General features: G+C 38.0%; 2 non-coding genes and 18 pseudogenes across 2 annotated transcripts; all 20 read right to left on the reverse strand.

Moving 5' to 3' along the window:
• LOC148476120 (5S ribosomal RNA) overlaps positions 1-96 on the reverse strand; it is a 119-nt pseudogene extending 23 nt beyond the window's left edge.
• Positions 97-212: 116 nt separating this feature from the next.
• LOC148476121 (5S ribosomal RNA) lies at positions 213-331 on the reverse strand (annotated as a pseudogene).
• Positions 332-447: 116 nt separating this feature from the next.
• On the reverse strand, positions 448-566 carry LOC148476122 (5S ribosomal RNA; annotated as a pseudogene).
• A 116-nt stretch (positions 567-682) lies between these two features.
• On the reverse strand, positions 683-801 carry LOC148476123 (5S ribosomal RNA; annotated as a pseudogene).
• A 116-nt stretch (positions 802-917) lies between these two features.
• On the reverse strand, positions 918-1,036 carry LOC148476124 (5S ribosomal RNA; annotated as a pseudogene).
• Positions 1,037-1,152: 116 nt separating this feature from the next.
• Positions 1,153-1,271, reverse strand: LOC148476125 (5S ribosomal RNA; annotated as a pseudogene).
• Positions 1,272-1,387: 116 nt separating this feature from the next.
• On the reverse strand, positions 1,388-1,506 carry LOC148476126 (5S ribosomal RNA; annotated as a pseudogene).
• Positions 1,507-1,857: 351 nt separating this feature from the next.
• On the reverse strand, positions 1,858-1,976 carry LOC148476127 (5S ribosomal RNA; annotated as a pseudogene).
• A 115-nt stretch (positions 1,977-2,091) lies between these two features.
• Positions 2,092-2,210, reverse strand: LOC148476128 (5S ribosomal RNA). The gene has a single exon (XR_015872695.1). It is a non-coding gene; the product is annotated as a 5S ribosomal RNA (ribosomal RNA).
• A 116-nt stretch (positions 2,211-2,326) lies between these two features.
• Positions 2,327-2,445, reverse strand: LOC148476129 (5S ribosomal RNA; annotated as a pseudogene).
• Positions 2,446-2,560: 115 nt separating this feature from the next.
• LOC148476130 (5S ribosomal RNA) lies at positions 2,561-2,679 on the reverse strand (annotated as a pseudogene).
• A 116-nt stretch (positions 2,680-2,795) lies between these two features.
• LOC148476131 (5S ribosomal RNA) lies at positions 2,796-2,914 on the reverse strand (annotated as a pseudogene).
• A 116-nt stretch (positions 2,915-3,030) lies between these two features.
• On the reverse strand, positions 3,031-3,149 carry LOC148476132 (5S ribosomal RNA; annotated as a pseudogene).
• Positions 3,150-3,265: 116 nt separating this feature from the next.
• On the reverse strand, positions 3,266-3,384 carry LOC148476133 (5S ribosomal RNA; annotated as a pseudogene).
• Positions 3,385-3,735: 351 nt separating this feature from the next.
• On the reverse strand, positions 3,736-3,854 carry LOC148476134 (5S ribosomal RNA). Its single transcript, XR_015872740.1, has one exon. It is a non-coding gene; the product is annotated as a 5S ribosomal RNA (ribosomal RNA).
• Positions 3,855-3,969: 115 nt separating this feature from the next.
• Positions 3,970-4,088, reverse strand: LOC148476135 (5S ribosomal RNA; annotated as a pseudogene).
• A 116-nt stretch (positions 4,089-4,204) lies between these two features.
• On the reverse strand, positions 4,205-4,323 carry LOC148476136 (5S ribosomal RNA; annotated as a pseudogene).
• Positions 4,324-4,438: 115 nt separating this feature from the next.
• Positions 4,439-4,557, reverse strand: LOC148476137 (5S ribosomal RNA; annotated as a pseudogene).
• Positions 4,558-4,673: 116 nt separating this feature from the next.
• On the reverse strand, positions 4,674-4,792 carry LOC148476138 (5S ribosomal RNA; annotated as a pseudogene).
• Positions 4,793-4,907: 115 nt separating this feature from the next.
• LOC148476139 (5S ribosomal RNA) overlaps positions 4,908-5,000 on the reverse strand; it is a 119-nt pseudogene continuing 26 nt past the window's right edge.

Consider the following 5,000-nt stretch of genomic DNA (forward strand, 5'->3'; position numbering starts at 1 on the left):
AGGTGGTCTCCCATCCAAGTACTAACCAGACCCAACACTGCATAGCTTCCAAGATCAAACGAGATTGGGCATGTCCAGTGTGGTTTGGCTGTAGGTGCTCAAAAATATTAACTTTAGACATCTATTACTTCTTAACTCATGTAAATTCATTGATAAGTTGAAAAAATTAAATGTAAAATGTAATAGAAAAGACAGTTATGGCAGTATAAAATTACCTACAGCACCTGGGATTCCTAGGTGGTCTCCCATCCAAGAACTAACCAGGCCCAACACTGCTTAGCTTCCAAGATCAGACGAGATTGGGCATGTCCAGTGTGGTTTGGCTGAAGGAGCTCAAAAACATTAACTTTACACCTCTTTTACTTCTTTACTCAAGTAAATTCATTGATAAGTTGAAAAAATTAAATGTAAAATGTAATAGAAAAGAATGTAATGGCTGCATAAAGTTACCTACAGCACCTGGTATTCCCAGGTGGTCTCCCATCCAAGTACTAACCAGGCCCAACACTGCATAGCTTCCAAGATCAGATGAGATTGGGCATGTCCACTGTGGTTTGGCTGTAGGTGCTCAAAAGCATTAAATTTAGACGGCTTTTACTTCTTAACTCAAGTAAATTCAATGATAAGTTGAAAAAATTAAATGTAAAATGTAATAGAAAAGAATGTTATGGCAGTATAAAATTACCTACAGCACCTGGTATTCCCAGGGGGTCTCCCATCCAAGTACTAACCAAGCCCAACACTGCATAGCTTCCAAGATCAGACGAGATTGGGCATGTCCAGTGTGGTTTGGCTGTAGGTGCTCAAAAACATTAACTTTAGACGTCTATTACTTCTTAACTCAAGTAAATTCATTGATAAGTTGAAAAAATTAAATGTAAAATGTAATAGAAAAGACTTTTATGGCAGTATAAAATTACCTACAGCACCTGGTATTCCCAGGTGGTCTCCCATCCAAGTACTAACCAGGCCCAACACTGCATAGCTTCCAAGATTAGACGAGATTGGGCATGTCCAGTGTGGTTTGGCTGTAGGTGCTCCAAATCGTTAAATTTAGACCGCTTTTACTTCTTAACTCAAGTAAATTCATTGATAAGTTGAAAAAATGAAATGTAAAATGTAATAGAAAAGAATGTTATAAGAGTATAAAATTACCTACAGCACCTGGGATTCCTAGGTGGTCTCCTATCCAAGTACTAACCAGGTCCAACACTGCATAGCTTCCAAGATCAGACAAGATTGGACATGTCCAGTGTGGTTTGGCTGTAGGTGCTCAAAAACATTAACTTTAGACCTCTTTTACTTCTTAACTCAAGTAAATTCGTTGATAAGTTGAAAAAATTAAATGTAAAATATAATAGAAAAGAATGTTATGGCTGCATAAAATTACCTACAGCACCTGGTATTCCCAGGTGGTCTCCCATCCAAGTACTAACCAGGCTCAACACTGCACAGCTTCCAAGATCAGACGAGATTGAGCATGTCCAGTGTGGTTTGGCTGTAGGTGCTCAAAAACATTAACTTTAGACCTGTATTACTTCTTAACTCAAGTAAATTCATTGATAAGTTGAAAAAATTAAATGTAAAATGTAATAGAAAAGAATGTTATGGCAGTATAAAATTACCTACTGCACCTGGTTTTCCCAGGTGGTCTCCCATCAAAGTACTGACCAGGCAAAACACTGCATAGCTACCAAGAAAAGACGAGATTGGGCATGTCCAGTGTGGATTGGCTGTAGGTGCTCAAAAGTATTAACTTTAGACCTCTATTACTTCTTTTCTCAAGGAAATTCATTGATAAGTTGAAAAAATTAAATGTAAAATGTAATAGAAAAGAATGTTATGGCAGTATAAAATTTCCTACAGCACCTGGTATTCCCAGGAGGTCTCCCATCCAAGTACTAACCAGGCCCAACACTGCATAGCTTCCAAGATCAGACGAGATTGGGCATGTCCAGTGTGGTTTGGCTGTAGGTGCTCAAAAACATTAACTTTAGACCTCTTTTACTTCTTAACTCAAGTAAATTCAATGATAAGTTGAAAAATTAAATGTAAAATGTAATAGAAAAGAATGTTATGGCAGTATAAAATTACCTACAGCTCCTGGTATTCCCAGGTGGTCTCCCATCCAAGTACTAACCAGGCCCAACACTGCATAGCTTCCAAGATCAGATGAGATTGGGCATGTCCAGTGTGGTTTGGCTGTAGGTGCCCAAAGCCATTAACTTTAGACCTCTATTACTTCTTATCTCAAGTAAATTCATTGATAAGCTGAAAAAATTAAATTTAAAATGTAATAGAAAAGAATGTTATGGCAGTATAAAATTACCTACAGCACCTGGTAATCCCAGGTGGTCTCCCATCCAAGTACTAACCAGGCCCAACACTGCCTAGCTTCCAAGTTCAGACGAGATTGGGCATGTCCAGTGTGGTTTGGCTGTAGGTGCTCAAAAACATTAACTTTAGACCTCTTTTACTTCTTAACTCAAGTAAATTCAATGATAAGTTGAAAAATGAAATGTAAAATGTAATAGAAAAGAATGTTATGGCAGTATAAAATTACCTACAGCACCTAGTATTCCCAGGTGGTCTCCCATCCAAGTACTAACCAGGCCCAACACTGCATAGCTTCCAAGATCAGACGAGATTGGGCATGTCTAGTGTGGATTGGCTGTAGGTGTTCAAAACCATTAACTTTAGACCTCTTTTACTTCTTAACTCAAGTAAATTCATTGATAAGTTGAAAAAATGAAATGTAGAATGTAATAGAAAAGAATGTTTTGGCTGTCTAAAATTACCTACAGCACCTGGTATTCCCAGGTGGTCTCCCATCCAAGTACAAACCAGGCCCAACACTGCATAGCTTCCAAGATCAGACGAGATTGGGCATGTCCAGTGTGGTTTGGCTGTAGGTGCTCAAAAGCATTAAATTTAGACCTCTATTACTTCTTAACTCAAGTAAATTCATTGTTCAGTTGAAAAAATTAAATGTAAAATGTAATAGAAAAGAATGTTATGGCAGTATAAAATTACCTACAGCTCCTGGTATTCCCAGGTGGTCTCCCATCCAAGTACTTACCAGGCCCAACACTGCATAGCTTCCAAGATCAGACGAGATTGGGCATGTCCACTGTGGTTTGGCTGTAGGTGCTCAAAAGCATTAAATTTAGACCTCTTTTACTTCTTAACACAAGTAAATTCATTGATAAGTTGAAAAAATTAAATGTAAAATGTAATAGAAAAGAAAGTTATGGCAGTTTAAAATTACCTACAGCACCTGGGATTCCTAGGTAGTCTCCCATCCAAGTACTAACCAGTCCCAACACTGCACAGCTTCCAAGATCAGACGAGATTGGGCATGTCCAGTGTGGTTTGGCTGTAGGTGATCAAAAACATTAACTTTAGACCTGTATTACTTCTTAACTCAAGTAAATTCATTGATAAGTTGAAAAAATTTAATGTAAAATGTAATAGAAAAGAATGTTATGGCAGTATAAAATTACCTACTGCACCTGGTTTTCCCAGGTGGTCTCCCATCAAAGTACTGACCAGGCACAACACTGCATAGCTACCAAGAAAAGACGAGATTGGGCATGTCCAGTGTGGATTGGCTGTAGGTGCTCAAAAGTATTAACTTTAGACCTCTATTACTTCTTTTCTCAAGGAAATTCATTGATAAGTTGAAAAAATTAAATGTAAAATGTAATAGAAAAGAATGTTATGGCAGTATAAAATTACCTACAGCACCTGGTATTCCCAGGTGGTCTCCCATCCAAGTACTAACCAGGCCCAACACTGCATAGCTTCCAAGATCAGACGAGATTGGGCATGTCCAGTGTGGTTTGGCTGTAGGTGCTCAAAAACATTAACTTTAGACCTCTTTTACTTCTTAACTCAAGTAAATTCAATGATAAGTTGAAAAATTAAATGTAAAATGTAATAGAAAAGAATGTTATGGCAGTATAAAATTACCTACAGCTCCTGGTATTCCCAGGTGGTCTCCCATCCAAATACTAACCAGGCCCAACACTGGATAGCTTCCAAGATCAGACGAGATTGGGCATGTCCAGTGTGGTTTGGCTGTAGGTGCCCAAAGCCATTAACTTTAGACCTCTATTACTTCTTATCTCAAGTAAATTCATTGATAAGCTAAAAATATTAAATTTAAAATGTAACAGAAAAGAATGTTATGGCAGTATAAAATTACCTACAGCACCTGGTAATCCCAGGTGGTCTCCCATCCAAGTACTAACCAGACCCAACACTGCATAGCTTCCAAGTTCAGACGAGATTGGGCATGTCCAGTGTGGTTTGGCTGTAGGTGCTCAAAAACATTAACTTTAGACCTCTTTTACTTCTTAACTCAAGTAAATTCAATGATAAGTTGAAAAATGAAATGTAAAATGTAATAGAAAAGAATGTTATGGCAGTATAAAATTACCTACAGCACCTAGTATTCCCAGGTGGTCTCCAATCCAAGTACAAACCAGGCCCAACACTGCATAGCTTCCAAGATCAGACGAGATTGGGCATGTCCAGTGTGGTTTGGCTGTAGATGCTCAAAAGCATTAAATTTAGACCACTATTACTTCTTAACTCAAGTAAATTCATTGTTAAGTTGAAAAAATTAAATGTAAAATGTAATAGAAAAGAATGTTCTGGCAGTATAAAATTACCTACTGCTCCTGGTATTCCCAGGTGGAATCCCATCCAAGTACTTACCAGGCCCAACACTGCATAGCTTCCAAGATCAGATGAGATTGGGCATGTCCACTGTGGTTTGGCTGTAGGTGCTCAAAAGCATTAAATTTAGACCGCTTTTACTTCTTAACACAAGTAAATTCATTGATAAGTTGAAAAATTAAATGTAAAATGAAATAGAAAAGAATGTTATGGAAGTATAAAATTACCTACAGCACCTGGTATTCCCAGGTGGTCTCCCATCCAAGTACTAACCAGGCCCAACACTGCATAGCTTCCAAGATCAGACCAGATTGGGC

This window comes from Taudactylus pleione, unplaced genomic scaffold (genome assembly GCF_031769625.1).
Source record: "Taudactylus pleione unplaced genomic scaffold, aTauple2 ptg000773l, whole genome shotgun sequence".
NCBI classification, from domain to species: domain Eukaryota; kingdom Metazoa; phylum Chordata; class Amphibia; order Anura; family Myobatrachidae; genus Taudactylus; species Taudactylus pleione.